Below are 15,646 nucleotides of genomic sequence, written 5' to 3'. Positions count from 1 at the left end.
CGTGAATGCCTACTCAGTGTTCAGCATGGCACTGGCTCAGCTTACCCGAATCTGTGTCAGTTGACTAAGCCGTTTTGCATAACACAGTCAGTGGCCACACTGAATAAAATTGTGAGGGGATGAGGTTGGCATATGTACTGTACACCATGTCCCAAATGTATAGCAGATGTCATATGAATAGGATTTCAGCAAATGAAAACTCCTTTTCGTCCTTGAAACAGCCTAGTTGTTGAGATCAACCTTATTGAGCAGGCGTGATGCTTTTGTTGTGTATTACTGTGCCTCACTGCACAGTAATACAGGTCAGGTAACTTAAATAATGGCTTTTGCCTCACCAAGCAGCATGTCTTGCCTTGCCTAAAGAACTGGTGTTAACTTTTAGAGCTCTGCATGGCCTAACTCCCCAGTATATCGTGACCTCCTCCTCTTATATGCCAAACCAGGCTCATAGATCATCTGATCTAAAGTTATTGGACATCCCTCGAACCCACTACAAAACTTGTCCTCACTTACAACATCTCATCCTGTCACACATTTCTTTCTGTAAAGGACAAATCCAAACTGTTACAGGTCATCAAACATGCAAGTAAAATAACAGACATCACACAGTCCTCTCTCTCAGACCTCCACACTCAGGCAGTAAGACAGAAAGCCGCCACCATCATACACAACCCTTCACATCCGCTCCACAACTCATTTCAACTCCTTCCTTCAGGCCATAGATACAGGGTCCCTCAAGCAAGAACAAACTTAGTCAAACAAAAATCATTAATGTTATCCACAGTCAACATCATCAACAACTCACAATGAAATCTTTTAATGTCCTCGCTGTATTTATTCTGCACTGATGTTCTGTGTTTTAACTTGTGTTTTTATTCTCTGTACATTTGTGAGCACATCAAAGACAAATTTCCATTGGTTCTTGCAAGGGACAATAAAGGTTTTCTGATTCTGATTCTGACTCTGATTTGAAGTGACTGTGCTTATCAAGCTTTTCCCCCCCCAGTGTCTGGAATGCTCTTACTGCAGGAAAATAGTCAGAATCCAGAAATAAATCATTTGGATATCCCCGGGATTCACTGGAGAATACGGACCATTCCATAATCATACTCTGAGTTCTGTTGATCTGCGCCACATCTGGTGAAATATGGACTCAGTATACCTCAGGAGTGCATATATTATACTAGGATGCCATCTATATGTTATTTTTGTCATGTTTGTATTGCAAATCTGACTGTATGTCACAGCTGGAAATATCCAAGCTCAATATTTGTGTTTTTAGAAATACTGACTGTATCTGTGGCATATCTGTATGTGTCATGTTGTATCTGGTCCAATATGGATGACAGATACATCTTCAGGACATATCTTGGGTACAGTTTACATCATCCTCAGTGAAGACCCAAAGAATGCAGATATATTATTTCCTTAATTCTCTGTTGAATCTGGTAATATTTCAAACATATGTTATGTTAGTAGATAAGCATAATATCCCAGCAAGTATTTGGCACTCTAACGTACCATGATATATACCACACGCATTAATACCTTTTACAAAATATTTCTGTAATTCACGCCCAGACTTGAACATAAGCACGTACAATTCCTGCCCCATTTTAATTTGAAAAGTGAAATGTGATTGGTGGTGTCTGCACCGTGGCAGCCTGAATGCAATCAGACTGCAGTCAAAATCTCCCATTATCAGTGCAATCCTTGGATTTGTGTGATGTTCTTAAATAACAGTACTTAAATCATTTTCATTCAGACAAGATTTTGGTTAGCCTATGTGTCTTTTTCATCGTTTTTATTGTGTCATTTGTTTTTAATGTTAAACACATTCTGATTTTGTATCTGTGAAAGGTGCTACACTGATAAACTTTACTCAGTTACTTTCACTTTACATCTCTATAGCCAGCTGCGGAGCAACAAAACCAGTTTCTGTCAATGAAAGTCAACCTTGCTGTCAACATTTTGAATAAAGAAGTGTGCAAAAACATCTCAAATTGAAGGTTTCTCAAGCCGCTCCTGATGCAGGGGAAGTGTGAAATGTGGAAATAAACAGGAGGATGATACATTTTGTTACAACATCACAAGTAATGACATGGAAAATTGCAGTAGAAAATAAAAACAAGAACTACATCATAAGGCACAGAAAGGAGTTTGTTGCATGTGACTATACACATATTTTCCACCGGGGATCAGCAGGGGAACTTCTCCCGTCTTCTCCAAATCCTGTTTGTGTCACCTTGGCCAGCCGTGAGACTTGGGCAGAGAATGTGAATTAGCTGCTCATTTTGCTCTGATATAGTCCAAATGTCTGTATGTAGAAATGCTGGAAATAGGATTCACATTGTAGTTTTTCTTCTGGGGAAGAAACCAAAGTTTCACCTTTGCATGTGACAGTATGACAAGGAGAGGGTTACAATGAAAAAAGAAACTGAGACACTGGGGCATGAACATGAGGAAGTCTCTGTCCATTATCCAATATCACAGTAATTTTATGCCATCTTTGAATGAAGTCAGTGTTGTCTATTCAAACAGGGAGGCTTTGTATGTTGTCAGGTGGATCACGGTGAAGCCGCACTGATCCAGAGGACATACTGTACAGTGTCGTGTTTGTCTACATTTGAAATGTGTGTTTTCCTTTCCTCAGGGATCTAAGAGGAAATACATCTAAGACTATACTCGGAACAAATGCACGACAACCAGAAGAACCCACACTGGTAACACACATGTCTCATGCTGGCGAATCGCTTCAAACTCTGGCCAGCTGTCCAAACAGGAGAATTCAATAACTGAGGAACTTATGAGCCACACATTCATTTAGGGGGAGTTTAGATGTCTTATTAAATCTGAGCATTCATAAAATCAGGTATTTCTACTTTAATATTTACTTGTTATCCCAGAAATGTTTGGGATTTTTCTCCCATGGGGTCCTTAAGACAGCTTTTGATACCATCTGTTCGGAGGTTATAAGATGGAGTCTGAATGTTATTAACCAGCACAGGGTGTATCTAACTATATGCCTTTTTTACATTGATAATATAGCCTGTTTAAAGTAGGCATTAGAATTTGTTGTCACATTTAAATGTTGTATTTTTGCACATATTATATCATGTGCCTATAGCTCCACAGCAGTTTGTACAATCCACATAATTACACAGCTGCACAAAGTTCATATGGAGTTCGTTTCTGTAGCAGGAACTCTGGTTTGGGACTCACCTTGTCACATAAGCTTTTCATCTTTTCATGATTCCTTCAGGTGCCGTAGGTTTGTGGTACATACAGTGGTTCCCCAAGGCTATACCAAGCAGTCAGTAAAAGCGTGTAATTTGATTAGTGGTCAGTAAAAAGTTGATGAGTTTATGGAGAAGCTGACAGATCAGGAGAATCTCCTAAATAGTGGTTTCAGTGTAGCCGTTCATTGAGTGCAATCCAATTTGGGATCTGTTCCGTCTGCAGCGAACAGCAGATGTGAAGATAATAACGTGTAACAAGATGATTCTAATCTGATTGTACAAAATGTTAAGATTCAGGTTTACTTTATTTGTCCCTTGGGTAATTTGTCTTGGACATAAAGGCTGTTATGTAAAAGTACATACAATTAAAGTGCAGTAACAGTGTTAAAAATTGCGTACATAAAGTGTATTCAAATGCCTGCAACACAGTCTCTCATTTCAAACCCACATGTCCTGAGTTACAGAGAGGGATGAAAGCGTTCTTATGCCTACTTAGGCATCTTCTCCTGTATTTAACTGGAACCCTATAGCATCTATAAGGGAGCAGTTTGTATTCTGAAGGGAGATGGGAGGGGTCTGTGATAATCTCCCTAGCCTGTTTAACTGTAGTCTCCTCAAACAGCATTTGCAGGGAAGGATGCTCCCTCATCCCCGTTACTGTCATTGCTGATTTTATACAAACTCAGCATAATACACTCTCTATCACAGCATGATAAAATAACATCATCACCCTGTGTCCAACCCCAAACACCCTGAGTCTGCACAAAAAGCAAAGATGCTGTTGGATCCTAATGCAGACAGAATTCATTTGGACATTCAAAGACGGATTACAGTCAGTATGTTGCTTCTGTAAGAATGAACCTGAGTAATACAAGCCTTAATTAAGGAGTAATAGTGGAGAATGCTCCCCAAGATGATCTGGATCAAAAATAATTTCCTCTGTCTGTTGGTATTACTTTATTTGGATATTCCACTTATAGACTGTGTACATTATAGAGTATTTGTAACATTTCAACAGCATATTAGTTGAGATTCAGTAACTGAACTGTTTTTGCTTTGTCTGTAGATGTTTACGTGACAATTCTCACAATAACTTAGTTGAACTTGAACTATTCACTCTACCTGCATAGATTGTGTGAATAGTTCAACTAAATTATCCTGAGAATATGTAGGTATTATCACAAATACTCAGCAGCGGCCCTAGCAGATTTGGTACCCAAGGCGGGGGGCCCCCTTAGGGTACCAGGCGGGGGAGCCCCTTTTTTAAAACATCTTTAAAAAGATAAGCAAAAGCCTTTTTACTATATATGATACATCATAATTCCTTCTCTAACATCTATTTTAAAGTGCTTTGAAAACATCAAAAAAATTCTCCTACAAACATCGAAAGCTACATTTTACAGGATTACATTGAACACATCATGAGAACATTACTAATTTACTTTCACCCAATACTAATTTTTTACTAAATAGAGCTTGAACGCTTCACAATATAAATAGATTCAGCCTCTGTGAGCTGTTCTTTGCTATGTAGTTGTAGCCTTTAACATCTACAGAGTAAAGAACAACTGAACACAAAACAACAGCAGAAAGTTTTACTGACGCCAGAAAAATTGTCAACAGTTGTGAAATGTAAAATCTTACTCCATGTGTGAGGGCAATGCTGCATACATTGCAAGCTTTGACCAGAGATATATGTTTGAAACCCAGAATGTGTTTTTCTTGCTCTTTGCTGCCTATACTCTGTTTCACCCCGACCTTCTTCCCTCTTTGGGCCTCGATGTTTCAGCTCCCTCCTGGAACAGTCAGGCTGCTCCTTCAGGGAATTCCTCCCGCAGAGAGGAATAATGCAGGACTTCTCTACTCTCTATCCTGCACTGTGTGTGTGTGTGTGTGTACTACAGTGCAGGCCCTTTGATGGCAAAAGAGGAGGATGGGCAGGTGGCCCAAGTATGTGTTTATGTGTGTAGGGTAGGGGACACTTTGTGAACTTCTCCTGTAAAAACTTTCTCTGATGATTGAAGTCTGAAGAGAATAACAAACACCATCCTCCAGTTTGACAGATGTCTCCTCTCGATAAATGCTTCAGAAACCCCCTGATTACTCCAGCTTACCGCGTCTTTATGTAACATTTGCAGTTGCTTACAATATGCTGTTTTGTTTTGAAGTGACGTGTCCTGTTGCTTCTTGATATCAAAGTTCATCTTCTTTAAAATAAAAAGAGACGATGTTTTCCTATTTGTTGCTTTGAGTTAACTAAGGCTATATAGATAGATAGATAGATAACTTGAATGCTTAACTTAAAGGAAATGCAGACAAGAGGTTTACATATGTCTCCAACACAACTGACCATTGATGAAGAGCATGTTTAATGGTTGAAAGCTATGGAAAAAGCTAGTAACGAGTTAGGTTTGTTTTGTCAATTTTTTGGGGGGGGTTATCAGTTGGGAAGAGAAAGAAAAATGTTATTGTAAGAGTTGTTATTGTTGTTGTTGTTGTTGTTATTGGTATGTATTGCAGAATCCATTATTTTCTTAATAGCTGTAATTATGCATTAAAAAAGCGCAGGTGGGGAGTGTGTTCAATTTGTCTAGTTGTATTTTTACTGTACATCACAACAAATCAAAGAAGAGGTCTGCACACTGGAGGCTCTAAATAAATAGTTTATTTCTCTTTTCTTTTAAGTCAGAGTTTCAAACTACAAGATCGTCTTCGGGCCCAAGGAACATCTTGCAGATCAAAACATTACCTTGAAAAAAAAAATTAAAAAAAATAGGAAAACAAACCGTGTGGAGCCGACAGTGCACAGACCTCCTTTATGACCTCCAGGGGAAAATTCTTTGTCTTGCACCTGAGAATTTTTGCCTGGATGTGTGCACACATGGTCCCTCTGCCAATGTGCCTCACAAACCACAGAAATATTTAATCATAAAATGAAACCAACACTGATAACACAGAATGAAAATAATGAAATGACTGTTTGATATGCATCACATTCCTCTCCTCCTTCTTATTTACTAATATTATTCATATAAACAAACCTGAACATCTGAGCAGGCATGTCATTTTCTTTAACACCTCCAAACTGACTCATGCCTGTAGCCCCCGAGGCACCGTGTCAAGTGTCGTCAGTGTTAGCTGATGTTCACACACACACTGCGTGACTGTGAGTCACCGCCGCACTCGATTCACGAGGCATTAATAAACTTTCACCAAACTGCCTATAGTCTGACATAAAGCCCCGGCTCAGTGAAACCAGCTCTCAGGTAATTACATAACCACATAATTTCAACAGCATGGCTATTTCTTGCTCACCCATGAGTGGGCCATGTTGCTTTGGATGATCACACAGTGACAAGCATCTCTTCCCCAAATGATGAATGCACTACTAGAAGATTGACCTTAATTGAGTTTGATTGCAGCATCTTCCAGCAGGGCTCAGCAAAATAAACTGAATGGGTTTAGTGGTCTGTGATGAGATCTATTCTTCCTGTTTCTCCTCATTATGTACACGGCGGAGGCTGTGGGGCTACGGAGGATGGACAGAAGGCCACAAATCGAGCTCAACACTTGTGAGGGAAGCTCCTTGGAAAAGACCCTAACTAACACAAGTTAGTTAAATCTCATAAAAGGCAAACGAGTAAAGATTAGAGGAACATTTTTTGTTAGGGTGCAGGATAACTAGAAGACATGTGTGCCGCTTAAAAATAATGGGCTAATTTTATTTTATCTTTTTCTGGACCTGCCTTTGAAAAGTCTAAATCCACTTAAGCCTTTACAGTCACCAAAGTTATAAGCTCTGATATTGTCATGCACGTTTGCCTGACCTCCCAGAAGTCACAGGCTCCCATTGTTTTCAGAAATCCATTCAAAGCTGCTCAGACGGCTGCACTGCTTTGTTGATGTAATACATTTGGTTCAGTAGTGTGTGTGTGTGTGTGTGTGTGTTGCAGTTTGGACAAAGATGACTTAACACTTTTTCTATGAATGTGCAATTTAGTTACGACTGTCTGCAGTCTTTAGGTGAGAGCAAGACAAAATGAAACAGCTTTTGATCAACAAATCATGATGGTTTTTTTGTGACAAAAAGAGTGTGATGTCATCTTCTTCATCTGTAGCCTCTAAATTAGTTAGCCTACTAGGATGTTAGCTTCATGGGGTAGAAGAAGACTCTGTCTGATCATTACACACATTAACAGTCTTTGAAGTCCTGTCGACCAACTGCAAGTCACAGTGCATATCTTTTAGCACCACAGTGCTGCTGTCTGAAACACAGTGATTTACTTTGTGTTTGGAGCTACTTAGCAAGCATACCCTTTCAAAGAGCAATGAACTTTTAATTTGACCACAAATGAAAGAAAAATGTGTCTCAGCATGGGCAGTGAATACCACATAGGTGCTGAACCCAAGTCTTTAAATGGTTGGAAAAGCCTTGCTGTTTATTATCATGTTGGCTAAAATATTGAATGCATGTAAATATTGTATGATATACAGACATGGCCTCGATCCTTTTTGCTGACCTCAATTAGCGTAATAATGTAATTATCATGACAGGACTAATTAACATGCCAGCATTGTCACAGTGAGCATGGTGACTTTATATTTAGCTCAAAGCTCTGTGCCAAAGTACAGCCTAATAAAACTGTAAGCATGGCTGTAGTCTGATATTGTTTTACCTTGTGCATGTGTGTGTGTGTGTGTGTGTGTGTGTGTGCGTGTGTGCCGTAGACATCTTATGTAGTAGGAACTACCACAGTGGAAGTATCAAGTACAGATGTGGACAGGTATTGTCAATACATTGTTGTCAGCGGCGCAAGATGCAGTCATGAAACTTTACAGATGTGTAGTTGAGATCAAAATAAAGGCCAGGTTGAAAGATTGCTTTGGTCTAGACAAGGGCTCCCCCACTTTTTGCCCCTGGACGATACTTGCGATATTCAATATTTGCTTTTAAAGTCTTTTATGAAGGATTTAGTGGCATCTAGAGGTGAGGTGGCATAACTGAAACTTCTCCTGTATGTGGAGCTTGTAGGAGAACTATGGTGGTTGACACAAAAATGTGATAGCCCTGTCTAGAGCCAGTGTTTGGTTTGTCCATTCTGGACTACTGTAGAACAACATGGCAGACTTCATAGAATAGGACCCGCTCTGTATGTAGATCTAATCAGCTCATTTTAAAGTAACTAAAACACAACAGTTCTTAGTTTCAGGTGATAAAACACTAATGGAAGCATAGTTATAAATATTATGAACTACTTATGCCAAAAGGTGTCACTAAATCCTACACACTGGACCTTTGAGTCGCGAATCAGCATCGCGGCTGGTGTGCTCCCATCAAAAGAGTTGTAGTTGTATATATAGTAGCCTCATTGTCACAGCGCTGTGTCAGCACTAGAGAAAGGTCAGGAGGCACCCATTATCATTCTGGTATAGAGGAAAGAAACCCTCTGTGTTGTTTGTATTTCTCTATACCAATCACAATTGTCTTGGGCAGAAATACACCCAGGATACAGTGATGGTGCCCTTGCAAAATGGTAGCATGCAGAAAACAGAAAGAGAGAATGCCAGCTGTAATTGTTAGCCAACGACAGGCTTATACCCACAGTCTACATCTGGTGAGACAGACTATACACTCACCGGCCACTTTATTAGATACACCTGTTTAACTGCTTGTCAATGCAAATAGCTAATCAGCCAATCAGGTGGCAGCACCTCAGTGGATTCAGGCATGTAGACATGGTCAAGACGACCTGCTGAAGTTCAAACCGAGCATCAGATTGGGGAAGAAAGGTCTTTGAACATGGCATGGTTGTTGGTGCCACACACAACCATCTCTAGGGTTTATAGAGGATGGTCTGAAAAAGAGAAAATATCCAGTGAGCAGCAGTTCTCTGGGTGAAAATGCCTTGTTGATGCCAGAGGTCAGAGGAGAATGGCCAGACTGGTTCAAGATGATAGAAAGGCAACAGTAACTCAAATAACCACTTGTTGCAACCAAGGTCTGCAGAAGACCATGTCTAAACCAAGAACACGTCGAACCTTGAAGCAGATGGGCTACAGCAGCAGAAGACCACACCAGGTGCCACTCCTGTCAGCTGAGAACAGGAAACTGAGGCTATAGTTGGCACAGGTTCACCAAAGTCAGACAATAGAAGATTGGAAAAATGTTGCCTGGTCTGATGAGTCTTGATTTCTGCTGCGACATTCAGATGGTAGGGTCAGAGTTTGGTGTAAACAACATGAAAGCATGGATCCATCCTGCCTTGTATCAATGTTTCAGGCTGCTGCTGCTGCTGGTGGTGTAATGGTGTGGGGGAGATTTTCTAGGCACACAATGAGTTCACTGTACTCTAATGGCCTCCACAGTCACCAGATTCAATCCAATAGAGCACCTTTGGGATGTGATGGAACGGAAGATTCACATCATGGAAGTGCAGCTGACAAATCTGCAACAATGGTGTGATGCTATCATGTCAATATGCACCTTGTTGAATCTATGCCAAGAATAATAAGGCAGTTCTGAAGACAAAGCTTCTTTATCTCAAGATAATGAAATTATGAAGTTGTGATCTTGAGATAATGGCATTAAAAAATACAAGTATGGCCATTCTTGGTGTCTGTGGTTATGTTTTATGTGCTATGTATTACTACCTGTAACAAGTATTTTGTGCAATGTGTCGCCCATATCAATGTAGTTAAGCCTACTTGAATTAATAGGCTCGAGTACCCTGACATACGAATGTCATTTGTGAGCTCACATACATTAATTGCTGCCATATTTCATTAGTCCTTTAGCGTCTCTGCTCAGTGGTCATCTAACTTTGTGTTGCAGGCCTCTGCTACACCCAGTTTCTATGGTTACACCTTTCTGTACACTGCTCTTTCTTGGCAGTCAGAAAGTCCTCTGGAGCTCTACAAGCTGACAGATAGGTGAGGCAAGGTGAGGCTGGTACACACACACCATTAAAAAGAAGAAAGAACAGGGGGAGTTCATCCAGCTGAATGAAAACACTGTGCCTCCAGAACCAGTTGCCAGATGTCCTCTGCGCTCACCCTCTCCTCCTCATTAGCTGACAGTGCTTAAATTAGCATACCAACGTGTTATTTGTGACTAGGAACAACCAGAGGACAGTGCTCTTGAAACGAAACCACACATTAAAGCACGTGCACTTGAGAATCCGTCTTTGAACTATAGCGTACAGCTGTTGAGCTCCTCCGCTGACCTCTGGAATGCACCAGCCACATTCTCAGCATCTCTGGCCCTCTCCTCTGTGGGTAGCCATTCCCTACTGGGTCAACCTCGGAGCAGATGCTGCATGTATATGTCCCAGAGGTTAAATGTCCTCTGCTTTCCACAAGGTCAGGTTCACTGCCACAACTTCACAGGAAATATGTGGTTTTTGGTTCATTCTGGGGTGAGATGACACCACAGTAGGGTATTTGTGGGAGACAGTGAATGTTTCAGGTCATAAATGTAAATGCATAAAGGGAAAAAGGACAATGCAGGTATGTATGTGGGTGTTTGCATGCAGGCTGAGTAACAAATGTCATGTAAATGAGTCAGTATTTGACGGAAAATGTGGCTCTACCTGCGCCCCATGAATACAGATGAAGGGATGAGGGAACCTGGTATAATGTGACTGCAGGTGTGTGTCTTCCTCGCGCGAGCTCGAGCTGGAGGAGAGAGGGAAAGAGACGAGCCCCCGAGCGGTGTGACATCAAAACGCGCTGCCGTCGATGACCTAGAAATGGAGCGTGCGTACCCTATGTGCGTAAGCAACAGTGAGCCTTTGTGGCACATGGCTCAGGCAGCTGTTTACGTTGGTGATTGCGTGTCATAAGAAAGATATTGCAATTGGATCAATTTTACCTGCGCGTGGGGAAGTACTTAAAGGGGAAGGCAGTCGAGTTGATTAAATAACTGCATCGCGTGTGTGTGTGTGTGTGTGTGTGTGTGTGTGTGTGTGTATGGTGTCCTCGCGACCACTCACTGTCTCGTTGTCTCATAATGCGCGCTCAAGCACGACGATAAATGCATGTGAATCACACCCCGCCACCATCACCGTGTGAAATGACAGTTATATCTCCAACAAAAGCAGCAGGCACTATCAATAAAGCTCTGCTCATCATTCCCAAACGATTAAAAAAAGGCGCGTGCCAAATAGGAGGCTCTCTCGTGTGTGTGTGTCTCTCTCTCTCCCTCTGGCTTCACAACATACACACAACAATAATTTGATTGGGGTCGCTGTGCGTGCGGTAGGCGGAACCCTGGGCGCTCTTTACATCCCACTTTTGAGAAGATTACGAGGACAATTTAGTGGGAAAACACATGACAGTAACGCCGTGTGGAGGGAAGGCGGGCGGACGCAGTGGGACAGAGGCAGGACGACACGCCACGGGTCGAGGCAGAGCCGAACTGCGAGCGGAGGCAAGATCTGTGTGGAGATATTTGGAGTTGGAGGAGGACACTGGCACTTGTGTGGTAAGGCGCTGAGAGGCTGCTGTACGCTTTAACGTTGACTTGCACCATCACAGATATGGAGGAGCCTCATATTAGAATGCATTAGAATAAAAACCAAACGACGCTCCTTTTGTGTTTGTGTGTGTGTGCAGCAAATCCGCTTGTGACATCCACTACAAACGGGAGTTCAATGCAAAGTAGAAGTCAAGTCGAGATTACTGTTGCTGTTGGGTCTGTTTCATTCACATGCAAGATATGATGCCCTTAACAGAGAGGTGACGCGACACATCGTGCTGCTCTTGATCTTCATGTGTAGCTAGGTACTACTGAGATAAACTGCTCCCATTTGCACCACACAGACACCCTTTTTGTGAGTGCTTTCTTGCTCTTAAAATCTGCAGGGGTGATTTGCTACACAACTGGATGCATGTTTACTCTGCTGAGAGAGAAACCTCTGATTAAAGGAGTCATCCCAGTGACACTCTCCCTCTGTCATGATCAAGTGGAGGAGCTTAGTGGGATCAAACTTGGGAAGCAGACGGACCTACTGGAATGCTCTACCCTGATTTTCATTTTTAATTTTACTCTCAAATGCCATACGCTCTCCAAACTCTTCTACACTGCTACTGCATGCATGCCGCTCAGGCTTCGGAATGACATTGTGTCAGTGATGCACGTTTGAGAGCATTCAGTGCCTGAGTTGCTAGGCTCCTGCAATTGCACGGTTCAGCTTCGTTTTTGGAATGCCCGTCACATTTTTCAGTCGTACCGGAGAAACATCCACAGCTGGCTCACACCACGTCACAGCTCGGCTAACAGGTGCCATCTGGCCCTCGTGTTTGGTGATCTTGCCTAGTCTGACAGACATACCCAGGCTTTTGGTGGGATGCCAAGTCTAACTAGGAAGGGGCCAAAGCAGCACTCAAATGCATCATATACAGATATATATAGATGTATATGTGATGTTATTGGCAGGGGAAAATGCTGATTTTAAGCATTATTTTTGTTTGATTTGTCTGAATTTTCTAACATACACAAACCAGATTTCTCATAAAGGCAGTATGCACTCATACAATTACATTAATCAGCTAGGCAAGGTGCAGATCTTCCTGTAGATAAGACTCTTAACAGCAGCATGGTTTCTGGAGTCACCTGCAGCAGGCAAAGTCCCTAGTCACCCACTCCTCCGCGATGAGTCACCTCGAGGGCTTGTGGGCAGCAGGTGAGACTGTGACTGCTAGACTTGACAGTCCGGTGCTGGCGAGAGCTCCTGTCTGGCCCTCGTGGCCTCTGCCGTTCTGACCGACTGACTCCTCTCCCTGGCTTGTCGTGGGCCCATGTGCTGTGCCTCTCTCCAACCCCATCTAAGAATGAAATCAAAGTGTGAACGTACTGATCCAGACTCAGCCGGCGTTGAGGTGTGCTGAGCTTTTGATCTGGGGCGTGATTAACGCCTGTATTTCTATACTGCATGTATGAGAGTGAAAGCATGTGTACATGTGTGTGTTGGGTCGTGCACATGAATGCGTGTGCACCGCTGAATAGTGGAATAGAGGCTGAAAAGGTTTTGTGAAATAAATGTCATGGTCTTGTGGGTTGATTATGAAATGTATTGATTGACAGGAAAAGAAAACGTGGGAGCGCTATGCAACAAAGGTCACAGCCCTTATTCACAGCTACTATAGCTGGTAAACATGATTAAAATTTTGGATGTGCATGATTGGTCAACTAGTCAATTAAATGTTGCTACCATTGCTAGTTGGCACCAGACTTACTATTTAAATTATTATTGTATACAAATTTAAATTGCATATTGTCATAATTTGAATTGAAATGTCCTCTGTTGTGAAAATGTTCATTGCAAATATGCAGTTTTCATAATGCCTGCTGCAAAGTGCCACACATTCAGGTGGCATATAAAATGCAATTTGGTTCTTGAAAAATGTGATTAATGATTACAAATAGCTGTTTTAATGTATGCAGTTTTTTCAGATTACGTTTGAATTTATAGATAAATTTCTGCTCAATTTTGACAGATGTCTGAATTAGTGATGGGCAATATGGCCCTAAAATAATATTACGATATTTCAGGGTATTTTTACGATAACAATGTTCTTGACAATATGACAAATTAGTAAACAAAAATGTTATTATTAATTTAAGAAAATGGAATTGCAACAAAATAAGTGATATAGTTTTATGTGTCAACAGTTTGCCTTCAAATATTCGGTACAAACTAAACAAGACTTATCTCTGATTTCTTTAGTTTGTGAACAACAACAGTAACTCAGAGTGAGATTCAGATTCTGTATACAATATTAATTCAATTAGGTCATCAAAATAAAATCTACCAGAAATTACCTTTATGCTCTGCCACTTCTCCTCGAATCATCACACTGTAACCTGTGACAGGCTTTTATGCTACCATAACTATTGCACATTCACATATATATAAGTTATTGTCTCCGTGACGTCACTTGGTTTACATTACCAAAGGTTTATGACAAAATCACTTGGCGACACTGACTCCTGTGTGAGCATGGCGAGAGCGTAGAGGGTGAGACGCTGCCGGAGGAGCCGCTGAATGAGTTCACTGTGAGTGAGTGAGGTCATTGTGAGGTAATTGTCGTGTTGAGCTGCATTATCCTCTCAGACCGGGCGGGATCACAGCGTCTCCGTGTGAACGATGTCAATTTGGGCTGTGTGTGGCTAGCACCACTAGCAGCAGCCATCATTACGTGCAGGTTAAGATCCAAGTGCTTGAGTTGAATGAGGTTGCGCATTGCTCCAGTCGAGGGATGCCATTATTTTTCTGACACAGCCGACATGCTACCTTGTTTTCATTTTCTAGATCAAAGTACTGCCAAACCGTGCTGGTTTTGCGGGAGCACATCTCTCCAATTGCCCACCGGGGGGCAACTGCTGTCTGATGGCTCTTTAGCCCCCACTAGTGGTGTGCGGCTGCATGACAGTTAAGCGGCCTTGTACATGAATGAAACACTTACCGACAGTTTAACCAACTAATATTTCTGTTGCCGACTAGCGAGGGGGCAGACGTTAAATCGTTTAGACAACTAATCGCGTGCATCCCTAGTAACAGTATGACATCAATATGTCAAAAGTTTAAATATTGCCAATATCACCTTATGAATTTTTCATATCATATTAAAAATTATACATGTATTATCGTGAACGATATGGTATAGCACACCCCTATTCTCAAAATTTTCTTACTTTTAGACTAATCGACTAGTCTAAGTTTAAACTTCCGTCTCAATGTCAAGGAAATAAGTTGTTAGAAAAACTCTTAATTAAAATCGTGGCAAGTAGGAAATAAGTCATCAATAGTCTCCTGAGTAATTCTTCTGTTTCAGTCTCAGGTCAGTGGGTGAGTAACGTTCATGCTTCTTCTCTTGCCCATTCTTTTCTCCACTATTGGACGAGACATATTCACAGATATTCACTGAGTTCCAATTTAATTTGATCAAAGCTCTGTATCCATGTGAAATATTCTTATCCTGCAGCAGTATTGGTTTACCTCTGCAGGAATGAAAAGAAAACATGATGGGATGGTTCAGTCTTAGAGTGTGATGTAGCTCACTGTGAGAAGAAAGGAAACAACGTGCTGGGACTTTGTTGACAGTATTAGACTATGAAAGAACATGAGCTTCTGTTTGGCCTTGAGGTTTTATAGGAATTTGATTTTGGTTTTTAAAAAGACAAGAGTAAAAGTCTTAATTCTATCCTTGCACTGGTTATAAAAAGACAATGCTGTATTTGCACATTTTGTCAGTGAAATAGATGATCTGCTTTGTGTTTTAGAAAGACTGACAGGATGGGATAGCAAACCTTGGCCCAAGGTAGAGTATATCTGTCCCTCTGAGAGCTAGCAAGCTCATTTGATTGTCCCTAGTCATATGACAGTATTTCTACATTTTCAGAGTGC

The 15,646-nt window shown here is 41.4% G+C and overlaps 1 protein-coding gene across 2 annotated transcripts in view; it reads left to right on the top strand.

Annotated features, from left to right (window-relative positions):
• Positions 1–11,473: 11,473 nt before the first annotated feature.
• Positions 11,474–15,646, top strand: part of LOC117257062 (sodium-coupled neutral amino acid transporter 3-like) — a 50,942-nt gene continuing 46,769 nt past the window's right edge. Inside the window, exon 1 of one of the 2 annotated variants that reach the window (XM_033626933.2) lies at positions 11,474–11,721. The gene's annotated coding sequence lies outside the window, so the exon portion shown is untranslated. The remainder of the gene's footprint in view (positions 11,722–15,646) is intronic. The other variant, XM_033626931.2, reaches the window with a different exon arrangement.

This window comes from Epinephelus lanceolatus, chromosome 1, assembly GCF_041903045.1.
Source record: "Epinephelus lanceolatus isolate andai-2023 chromosome 1, ASM4190304v1, whole genome shotgun sequence".
Taxonomy (NCBI): Eukaryota; Metazoa; Chordata; class Actinopteri; order Perciformes; family Serranidae; genus Epinephelus; species Epinephelus lanceolatus.
The sequence above is the reverse complement of the archived record's forward strand: the minus strand, read 5'-3'. Positions and strand labels throughout refer to the sequence as shown.